General features: G+C 52.9%; 7 non-coding genes across 7 annotated transcripts; all 7 read left to right on the top strand.

The window, feature by feature from the left end:
* Window positions 1-685: 685 nt before the first annotated feature.
* LOC126219607 (5S ribosomal RNA) lies at window positions 686-803 on the top strand. Its single transcript, XR_007542751.1, has one exon. It is a non-coding gene; the product is annotated as a 5S ribosomal RNA (ribosomal RNA).
* Window positions 804-2,049: 1,246 nt separating this feature from the next.
* Window positions 2,050-2,168, top strand: LOC126219605 (5S ribosomal RNA). Its single transcript, XR_007542749.1, has one exon. It is a non-coding gene; the product is annotated as a 5S ribosomal RNA (ribosomal RNA).
* A 1,246-nt stretch (window positions 2,169-3,414) lies between these two features.
* On the top strand, window positions 3,415-3,532 carry LOC126219608 (5S ribosomal RNA). The gene has a single exon (XR_007542752.1). It is a non-coding gene; the product is annotated as a 5S ribosomal RNA (ribosomal RNA).
* A 1,247-nt stretch (window positions 3,533-4,779) lies between these two features.
* On the top strand, window positions 4,780-4,897 carry LOC126219606 (5S ribosomal RNA). Its single transcript, XR_007542750.1, has one exon. It is a non-coding gene; the product is annotated as a 5S ribosomal RNA (ribosomal RNA).
* Window positions 4,898-6,145: 1,248 nt separating this feature from the next.
* Window positions 6,146-6,264, top strand: LOC126219603 (5S ribosomal RNA). Its single transcript, XR_007542748.1, has one exon. It is a non-coding gene; the product is annotated as a 5S ribosomal RNA (ribosomal RNA).
* A 1,248-nt stretch (window positions 6,265-7,512) lies between these two features.
* On the top strand, window positions 7,513-7,631 carry LOC126219602 (5S ribosomal RNA). Its single transcript, XR_007542747.1, has one exon. It is a non-coding gene; the product is annotated as a 5S ribosomal RNA (ribosomal RNA).
* A 1,248-nt stretch (window positions 7,632-8,879) lies between these two features.
* Window positions 8,880-8,998, top strand: LOC126219600 (5S ribosomal RNA). Its single transcript, XR_007542745.1, has one exon. It is a non-coding gene; the product is annotated as a 5S ribosomal RNA (ribosomal RNA).
* The last annotated feature ends 955 nt before the right edge of the window (window positions 8,999-9,953 follow it).

Below are 9,953 nucleotides of genomic sequence, written 5' to 3'. Positions count from 1 at the left end.
CTGGAAATAACAAAACAGTATGAAACGGCGAAAGTGTTCCGGAATACGACGGGGCTTATTGTTTTGGATGCTTTGTCGAACCTCCTGTGTCTTCTGTCCTTGTTTCCATGGCACGCCACAGCGCTGCTCTAGTAGCTCCCAACGGCCGCCCACGGCGTCTCGGACACGCCGGTCAGGCCCGCGCCCGTCTCGCAGATGTTTGTCGTGCTTGTGCCGTCATATGGACCGCGACCCGAGCGGCAGCGAGCGGCAGTCGAGCAAAGTCGAGACAAGTCGGGACGGAAGGGGAGGGGACAGGCGAGAGTGCACCGCGCAAATTACGCAAATATCTGAAAAGCGCGGCGCGGCGTGTGTCAGGCAGGTGAGAAAGCTTCCGTCGGTCCAGCAGGACACTGCCACACCCCGCGCGGTCCCCCCGCCGCCCGGCCACGCGCAAGCCCCACAAGATGCGTCGCCCGCGAGTGTCGGAGGCCGCACGCACCAACCAAACGAATGATAGACAGGCGGTGCAACGAGCAGCTGTGCTGTGTTGTGCGTCTCACCCACGTGGCGGCGCGCCGCACTGCGCGTCGCCTTCGAGGTGGAAGGACGTGCTTTGCGTCAAATGTGCCACGGAAAACGGCGATTGCGTGTGTTGGGAGAAGGGGCGAATGCTTCTTCTGCCGTGCGGCTACGTTATAAGGACGCCAACGGCCATACCATGTTGAATACACCGTTCTCGTCCGATCACCGAAGTTAAGCAACATCGGGCCCGGTTAGTACTTGGATGGGTGACCGCCTGGGAACACCGGGTGCTGTTGGCTCTATCTCATTTTTTAACTTTTACGTCGCCACACCTGCGAGGCCTCTTTTTCATACTAACTTTCAGGTGTGACAAAGATGCTTCCACAAGCATTTTAAAGTACTGTATCAAACGTAAGATACGAAACTACAGTAATGAACTCAGTTTGAGCAAGAATGCGCGAAACAAGAGTGCTAGAACGCCTCGAAAATAACAACACACTACGAATCGACAGATGAGTTCTGAATACGTCAGGGCCTACTGTTTAGTAGCAGTGGTAAATTCCACAAAGTAAATAAATAAACAAAAAGGAAGGAAAAAAAAAAAAAATCTGCCGTTCTCGTCCGATCACCGAAGTCAAGCAACAACGTTAGTACTCGGATCGGTGACCGCCTGGGAACTCTGGCTGCCTTCATTTTTTGCTTTTTAGTCGCTACCCCTGCCAGCCCTCTTTTCATGCTGCCTTTGCGATGTGACAAAGATGTTTCCACAGTGATTTAAAACTGTTGTATTAAGCATAAGGTACGATGTTAAGAAACTCAGTTTGAAGAAGAGTGTGCCTAGGAAGATTTCCAAAGTGTCTCTGGAAATAACAAAACAGTATGAAACGGCGAAAGTGTTCCGGAATACGACGGGGCTTATTGTTTTGGATGCTTTGTCGAACCTCCTGTGTCTTCTGTCCTTGTTTCCATGGCACGCCACAGCGCTGCTCTAGTAGCTCCCAACGGCCGCCCACGGCGTCTCGGACACGCCGGTCAGGCCCGCGCCCGTCTCGCAGATGTTTGTCGTGCTTGTGCCGTCATATGGACCGCGACCCGAGCGGCAGCGAGCGGCAGTCGAGCAAAGTCGAGACAAGTCGGGACGGAAGGGGAGGGGACAGGCGAGAGTGCACCGCGCAAATTACGCAAATATCTGAAAAGCGCGGCGCGGCGTGTGTCAGGCAGGTGAGAAAGCTTCCGTCGGTCCAGCAGGACACTGCCACACCCCGCGCGGTCCCCCCGCCGCCCGGCCACGCGCAAGCCCCACAAGATGCGTCGCCCGCGAGTGTCGGAGGCCGCACGCACCAACCAAACGAATGATAGACAGGCGGTGCAACGAGCAGCTGTGCTGTGTTGTGCGTCTCACCCACGTGGCGGCGCGCCGCACTGCGCGTCGCCTTCGAGGTGGAAGGACGTGCTTTGCGTCAAATGTGCCACGGAAAACGGCGATTGCGTGTGTTGGGAGAAGGGGCGAATGCTTCTTCTGCCGTGCGGCTACGTTATAAGGACGCCAACGGCCATACCATGTTGAATACACCGGTTCTCGTCCGATCACCGAAGTTAAGCAACATCGGGCCCGGTTAGTACTTGGATGGGTGACCGCCTGGGAACACCGGGTGCTGTTGGCTCTATCTCATTTTTTAACTTTTACGTCGCCACACCTGCGAGGCCTCTTTTTCATACTAACTTTCAGGTGTGACAAAGATGCTTCCACAAGCATTTTAAAGTACTGTATCAAACGTAAGATACGAAACTACAGTAATGAACTCAGTTTGAGCAAGAATGCGCGAAACAAGAGTGCTAGAACGCCTCGAAAATAACAACACACTACGAATCGACAGATGAGTTCTGAAATACGTCAGGGCCTACTGTTTAGTAGCAGTGGTAAATTCCACAAAGTAAATAAATAAACAAAAAGGAAGGAAAAAAAAAAAAAATCTGCCGTTCTCGTCCGATCACCGAAGTCAAGCAACAACGTTAGTACTCGGATCGGTGACCGCCTGGGAACTCTGGCTGCCTTCATTTTTTGCTTTTTAGTCGCTACCCCTGCCAGCCCTCTTTTCATGCTGCCTTTGCGATGTGACAAAGATGTTTCCACAGTGATTTAAAACTGTTGTATTAAGCATAAGGTACGATGTTAAGAAACTCAGTTGAAGAAGAGTGTGCCTAGGAAGATTTCCAAAGTGTCTCTGGAAATAACAAAACAGTATGAAACGGCGAAAGTGTTCCGGAATACGACGGGGCTTATTGTTTTGGATGCTTTGTCGAACCTCCTGTGTCTTCTGTCCTTGTTTCCATGGCACGCCACAGCGCTGCTCTAGTAGCTCCCAACGGCCGCCCACGGCGTCTCGGACACGCCGGTCAGGCCCGCGCCCGTCTCGCAGATGTTTGTCGTGCTTGTGCCGTCATATGGACCGCGACCCGAGCGGCAGCGAGCGGCAGTCGAGCAAAGTCGAGACAAGTCGGGACGGAAGGGGAGGGGACAGGCGAGAGTGCACCGCGCAAATTACGCAAATATCTGAAAAGCGCGGCGCGGCGTGTGTCAGGCAGGTGAGAAAGCTTCCGTCGGTCCAGCAGGACACTGCCACACCCCGCGCGGTCCCCCCGCCGCCCGGCCACGCGCAAGCCCCACAAGATGCGTCGCCCGCGAGTGTCGGAGGCCGCACGCACCAACCAAACGAATGATAGACAGGCGGTGCAACGAGCAGCTGTGCTGTGTTGTGCGTCTCACCCACGTGGCGGCGCGCCGCACTGCGCGTCGCCTTCGAGGTGGAAGGACGTGCTTTGCGTCAAATGTGCCACGGAAAACGGCGATTGCGTGTGTTGGGAGAAGGGGCGAATGCTTCTTCTGCCGTGCGGCTACGTTATAAGGACGCCAACGGCCATACCATGTTGAATACACCGGTTCTCGTCCGATCACGAAGTTAAGCAACATCGGGCCCGGTTAGTACTTGGATGGGTGACCGCCTGGGAACACCGGGTGCTGTTGGCTCTATCTCATTTTTTAACTTTTACGTCGCCACACCTGCGAGGCCTCTTTTTCATACTAACTTTCAGGTGTGACAAAGATGCTTCCACAAGCATTTTAAAGTACTGTATCAAACGTAAGATACGAAACTACAGTAATGAACTCAGTTTGAGCAAGAATGCGCGAAACAAGAGTGCTAGAACGCCTCGAAAATAACAACACACTACGAATCGACAGATGAGTTCTGAAATACGTCAGGGCCTACTGTTTAGTAGCAGTGGTAAATTCCACAAAGTAAATAAATAAACAAAAAGGAAGGAAAAAAAAAAAAAAATCTGCCGTTCTCGTCCGATCACCGAAGTCAAGCAACAACGTTAGTACTCGGATCGGTGACCGCCTGGGAACTCTGGCTGCCTTCATTTTTGCTTTTTAGTCGCTACCCCTGCCAGCCCTCTTTTCATGCTGCCTTTGCGATGTGACAAAGATGTTTCCACAGTGATTTAAAACTGTTGTATTAAGCATAAGGTACGATGTTAAGAAACTCAGTTTGAAGAAGAGTGTGCCTAGGAAGATTTCCAAAGTGTCTCTGGAAATAACAAAACAGTATGAAACGGCGAAAGTGTTCCGGAATACGACGGGGCTTATTGTTTTGGATGCTTTGTCGAACCTCCTGTGTCTTCTGTCCTTGTTTCCATGGCACGCCACAGCGCTGCTCTAGTAGCTCCCAACGGCCGCCCACGGCGTCTCGGACACGCCGGTCAGGCCCGCGCCCGTCTCGCAGATGTTTGTCGTGCTTGTGCCGTCATATGGACCGCGACCCGAGCGGCAGCGAGCGGCAGTCGAGCAAAGTCGAGACAAGTCGGGACGGAAGGGGAGGGGACAGGCGAGAGTGCACCGCGCAAATTACGCAAATATCTGAAAAGCGCGGCGCGGCGTGTGTCAGGCAGGTGAGAAAGCTTCCGTCGGTCCAGCAGGACACTGCCACACCCCGCGCGGTCCCCCCGCCGCCCGGCCACGCGCAAGCCCCACAAGATGCGTCGCCCGCGAGTGTCGGAGGCCGCACGCACCAACCAAACGAATGATAGACAGGCGGTGCAACGAGCAGCTGTGCTGTGTTGTGCGTCTCACCCACGTGGCGGCGCGCCGCACTGCGCGTCGCCTTCGAGGTGGAAGGACGTGCTTTGCGTCAAATGTGCCACGGAAAACGGCGATTGCGTGTGTTGGGAGAAGGGGCGAATGCTTCTTCTGCCGTGCGGCTACGTTATAAGGACGCCAACGCCATACCATGTTGAATACACCGGTTCTCGTCCGATCACCGAAGTTAAGCAACATCGGGCCCGGTTAGTACTTGGATGGGTGACCGCCTGGGAACACCGGGTGCTGTTGGCTCTATCTCATTTTTTAACTTTTACGTCGCCACACCTGCGAGGCCTCTTTTTCATACTAACTTTCAGGTGTGACAAAGATGCTTCCACAAGCATTTTAAAGTACTGTATCAAACGTAAGATACGAAACTACAGTAATGAACTCAGTTTGAGCAAGAATGCGCGAAACAAGAGTGCTAGAACGCCTCGAAAATAACAACACACTACGAATCGACAGATGAGTTCTGAAATACGTCAGGGCCTACTGTTTAGTAGCAGTGGTAAATTCCACAAAGTAAATAAATAAACAAAAAGGAAGGAAAAAAAAAAAAAAATCTGCCGTTCTCGTCCGATCACCGAAGTCAAGCAACAACGTTAGTACTCGGATCGGTGACCGCCTGGGAACTCTGGCTGCCTTCATTTTTTGCTTTTTAGTCGCTACCCCTGCCAGCCCTCTTTTCATGCTGCCTTTGCGATGTGACAAAGATGTTTCCACAGTGATTTAAAACTGTTGTATTAAGCATAAGGTACGATGTTAAGAAACTCAGTTTGAAGAAGAGTGTGCCTAGGAAGATTTCCAAAGTGTCTCTGGAAATAACAAAACAGTATGAAACGGCGAAAGTGTTCCGGAATACGACGGGGCTTATTGTTTTGGATGCTTTGTCGAACCTCCTGTGTCTTCTGTCCTTGTTTCCATGGCACGCCACAGCGCTGCTCTAGTAGCTCCCAACGGCCGCCCACGGCGTCTCGGACACGCCGGTCAGGCCCGCGCCCGTCTCGCAGATGTTTGTCGTGCTTGTGCCGTCATATGGACCGCGACCCGAGCGGCAGCGAGCGGCAGTCGAGCAAAGTCGAGACAAGTCGGGACGGAAGGGGAGGGGACAGGCGAGAGTGCACCGCGCAAATTACGCAAATATCTGAAAAGCGCGGCGCGGCGTGTGTCAGGCAGGTGAGAAAGCTTCCGTCGGTCCAGCAGGACACTGCCACACCCCGCGCGGTCCCCCCGCCGCCCGGCCACGCGCAAGCCCCACAAGATGCGTCGCCCGCGAGTGTCGGAGGCCGCACGCACCAACCAAACGAATGATAGACAGGCGGTGCAACGAGCAGCTGTGCTGTGTTGTGCGTCTCACCCACGTGGCGGCGCGCCGCACTGCGCGTCGCCTTCGAGGTGGAAGGACGTGCTTTGCGTCAAATGTGCCACGGAAAACGGCGATTGCGTGTGTTGGGAGAAGGGGCGAATGCTTCTTCTGCCGTGCGGCTACGTTATAAGGACGCCAACGGCCATACCATGTTGAATACACCGGTTCTCGTCCGATCACCGAAGTTAAGCAACATCGGGCCCGGTTAGTACTTGGATGGGTGACCGCCTGGGAACACCGGGTGCTGTTGGCTCTATCTCATTTTTTAACTTTTACGTCGCCACACCTGCGAGGCCTCTTTTTCATACTAACTTTCAGGTGTGACAAAGATGCTTCCACAAGCATTTTAAAGTACTGTATCAAACGTAAGATACGAAACTACAGTAATGAACTCAGTTTGAGCAAGAATGCGCGAAACAAGAGTGCTAGAACGCCTCGAAAATAACAACACACTACGAATCGACAGATGAGTTCTGAAATACGTCAGGGCCTACTGTTTAGTAGCAGTGGTAAATTCCACAAAGTAAATAAATAAACAAAAAGGAAGGAAAAAAAAAAAAAAATCTGCCGTTCTCGTCCGATCACCGAAGTCAAGCAACAACGTTAGTACTCGGATCGGTGACCGCCTGGGAACTCTGGCTGCCTTCATTTTTTGCTTTTTAGTCGCTACCCCTGCCAGCCCTCTTTTCATGCTGCCTTTGCGATGTGACAAAGATGTTTCCACAGTGATTTAAAACTGTTGTATTAAGCATAAGGTACGATGTTAAGAAACTCAGTTTGAAGAAGAGTGTGCCTAGGAAGATTTCCAAAGTGTCTCTGGAAATAACAAAACAGTATGAAACGGCGAAAGTGTTCCGGAATACGACGGGGCTTATTGTTTTGGATGCTTTGTCGAACCTCCTGTGTCTTCTGTCCTTGTTTCCATGGCACGCCACAGCGCTGCTCTAGTAGCTCCCAACGGCCGCCCACGGCGTCTCGGACACGCCGGTCAGGCCCGCGCCCGTCTCGCAGATGTTTGTCGTGCTTGTGCCGTCATATGGACCGCGACCCGAGCGGCAGCGAGCGGCAGTCGAGCAAAGTCGAGACAAGTCGGGACGGAAGGGGAGGGGACAGGCGAGAGTGCACCGCGCAAATTACGCAAATATCTGAAAAGCGCGGCGCGGCGTGTGTCAGGCAGGTGAGAAAGCTTCCGTCGGTCCAGCAGGACACTGCCACACCCCGCGCGGTCCCCCCGCCGCCCGGCCACGCGCAAGCCCCACAAGATGCGTCGCCCGCGAGTGTCGGAGGCCGCACGCACCAACCAAACGAATGATAGACAGGCGGTGCAACGAGCAGCTGTGCTGTGTTGTGCGTCTCACCCACGTGGCGGCGCGCCGCACTGCGCGTCGCCTTCGAGGTGGAAGGACGTGCTTTGCGTCAAATGTGCCACGGAAAACGGCGATTGCGTGTGTTGGGAGAAGGGGCGAATGCTTCTTCTGCCGTGCGGCTACGTTATAAGGACGCCAACGGCCATACCATGTTGAATACACCGGTTCTCGTCCGATCACCGAAGTTAAGCAACATCGGGCCCGGTTAGTACTTGGATGGGTGACCGCCTGGGAACACCGGGTGCTGTTGGCTCTATCTCATTTTTTAACTTTTACGTCGCCACACCTGCGAGGCCTCTTTTTCATACTAACTTTCAGGTGTGACAAAGATGCTTCCACAAGCATTTTAAAGTACTGTATCAAACGTAAGATACGAAACTACAGTAATGAACTCAGTTTGAGCAAGAATGCGCGAAACAAGAGTGCTAGAACGCCTCGAAAATAACAACACACTACGAATCGACAGATGAGTTCTGAAATACGTCAGGGCCTACTGTTTAGTAGCAGTGGTAAATTCCACAAAGTAAATAAATAAACAAAAAGGAAGGAAAAAAAAAAAAAAATCTGCCGTTCTCGTCCGATCACCGAAGTCAAGCAACAACGTTAGTACTCGGATCGGTGACCGCCTGGGAACTCTGGCTGCCTTCATTTTTTGCTTTTTAGTCGCTACCCCTGCCAGCCCTCTTTTCATGCTGCCTTTGCGATGTGACAAAGATGTTTCCACAGTGATTTAAAACTGTTGTATTAAGCATAAGGTACGATGTTAAGAAACTCAGTTTGAAGAAGAGTGTGCCTAGGAAGATTTCCAAAGTGTCTCTGGAAATAACAAAACAGTATGAAACGGCGAAAGTGTTCCGGAATACGACGGGGCTTATTGTTTTGGATGCTTTGTCGAACCTCCTGTGTCTTCTGTCCTTGTTTCCATGGCACGCCACAGCGCTGCTCTAGTAGCTCCCAACGGCCGCCCACGGCGTCTCGGACACGCCGGTCAGGCCCGCGCCCGTCTCGCAGATGTTTGTCGTGCTTGTGCCGTCATATGGACCGCGACCCGAGCGGCAGCGAGCGGCAGTCGAGCAAAGTCGAGACAAGTCGGGACGGAAGGGGAGGGGACAGGCGAGAGTGCACCGCGCAAATTACGCAAATATCTGAAAAGCGCGGCGCGGCGTGTGTCAGGCAGGTGAGAAAGCTTCCGTCGGTCCAGCAGGACACTGCCACACCCCGCGCGGTCCCCCCGCCGCCCGGCCACGCGCAAGCCCCACAAGATGCGTCGCCCGCGAGTGTCGGAGGCCGCACGCACCAACCAAACGAATGATAGACAGGCGGTGCAACGAGCAGCTGTGCTGTGTTGTGCGTCTCACCCACGTGGCGGCGCGCCGCACTGCGCGTCGCCTTCGAGGTGGAAGGACGTGCTTTGCGTCAAATGTGCCACGGAAAACGGCGATTGCGTGTGTTGGGAGAAGGGGCGAATGCTTCTTCTGCCGTGCGGCTACGTTATAAGGACGCCAACGGCCATACCATGTTGAATACACCGGTTCTCGTCCGATCACCGAAGTTAAGCAACATCGGGCCCGGTTAGTACTTGGATGGGTGACCGCCTGGGAACACCGGGTGCTGTTGGCTCTATCTCATTTTTTAACTTTTACGTCGCCACACCTGCGAGGCCTCTTTTTCATACTAACTTTCAGGTGTGACAAAGATGCTTCCACAAGCATTTTAAAGTACTGTATCAAACGTAAGATACGAAACTACAGTAATGAACTCAGTTTGAGCAAGAATGCGCGAAACAAGAGTGCTAGAACGCCTCGAAAATAACAACACACTACGAATCGACAGATGAGTTCTGAAATACGTCAGGGCCTACTGTTTAGTAGCAGTGGTAAATTCCACAAAGTAAATAAATAAACAAAAAGGAAGGAAAAAAAAAAAAAAAATCTGCCGTTCTCGTCCGATCACCGAAGTCAAGCAACAACGTTAGTACTCGGATCGGTGACCGCCTGGGAACTCTGGCTGCCTTCATTTTTTGCTTTTTAGTCGCTACCCCTGCCAGCCCTCTTTTCATGCTGCCTTTGCGATGTGACAAAGATGTTTCCACAGTGATTTAAAACTGTTGTATTAAGCATAAGGTACGATGTTAAGAAACTCAGTTTGAAGAAGAGTGTGCCTAGGAAGATTTCCAAAGTGTCTCTGGAAATAACAAAACAGTATGAAACGGCGAAAGTGTTCCGGAATACGACGGGGCTTATTGTTTTGGATGCTTTGTCGAACCTCCTGTGTCTTCTGTCCTTGTTTCCATGGCACGCCACAGCGCTGCTCTAGTAGCTCCCAACGGCCGCCCACGGCGTCTCGGACACGCCGGTCAGGCCCGCGCCCGTCTCGCAGATGTTTGTCGTGCTTGTGCCGTCATATGGACCGCGACCCGAGCGGCAGCGAGCGGCAGTCGAGCAAAGTCGAGACAAGTCGGGACGGAAGGGGAGGGGACAGGCGAGAGTGCACCGCGCAAATTACGCAAATATCTGAAAAGCGCGGCGCGGCGTGTGTCAGGCAGGTGAGAAAGCTTCCGTCGGTCCAGCAGGAC

This window comes from Schistocerca nitens, unplaced genomic scaffold (genome assembly GCF_023898315.1).
Source record: "Schistocerca nitens isolate TAMUIC-IGC-003100 unplaced genomic scaffold, iqSchNite1.1 HiC_scaffold_184, whole genome shotgun sequence".
NCBI lineage: Eukaryota > Metazoa > Arthropoda > Insecta > Orthoptera > Acrididae > Schistocerca > Schistocerca nitens.
The sequence above is the reverse complement of the archived record's forward strand: the minus strand, read 5'-3'. Positions and strand labels throughout refer to the sequence as shown.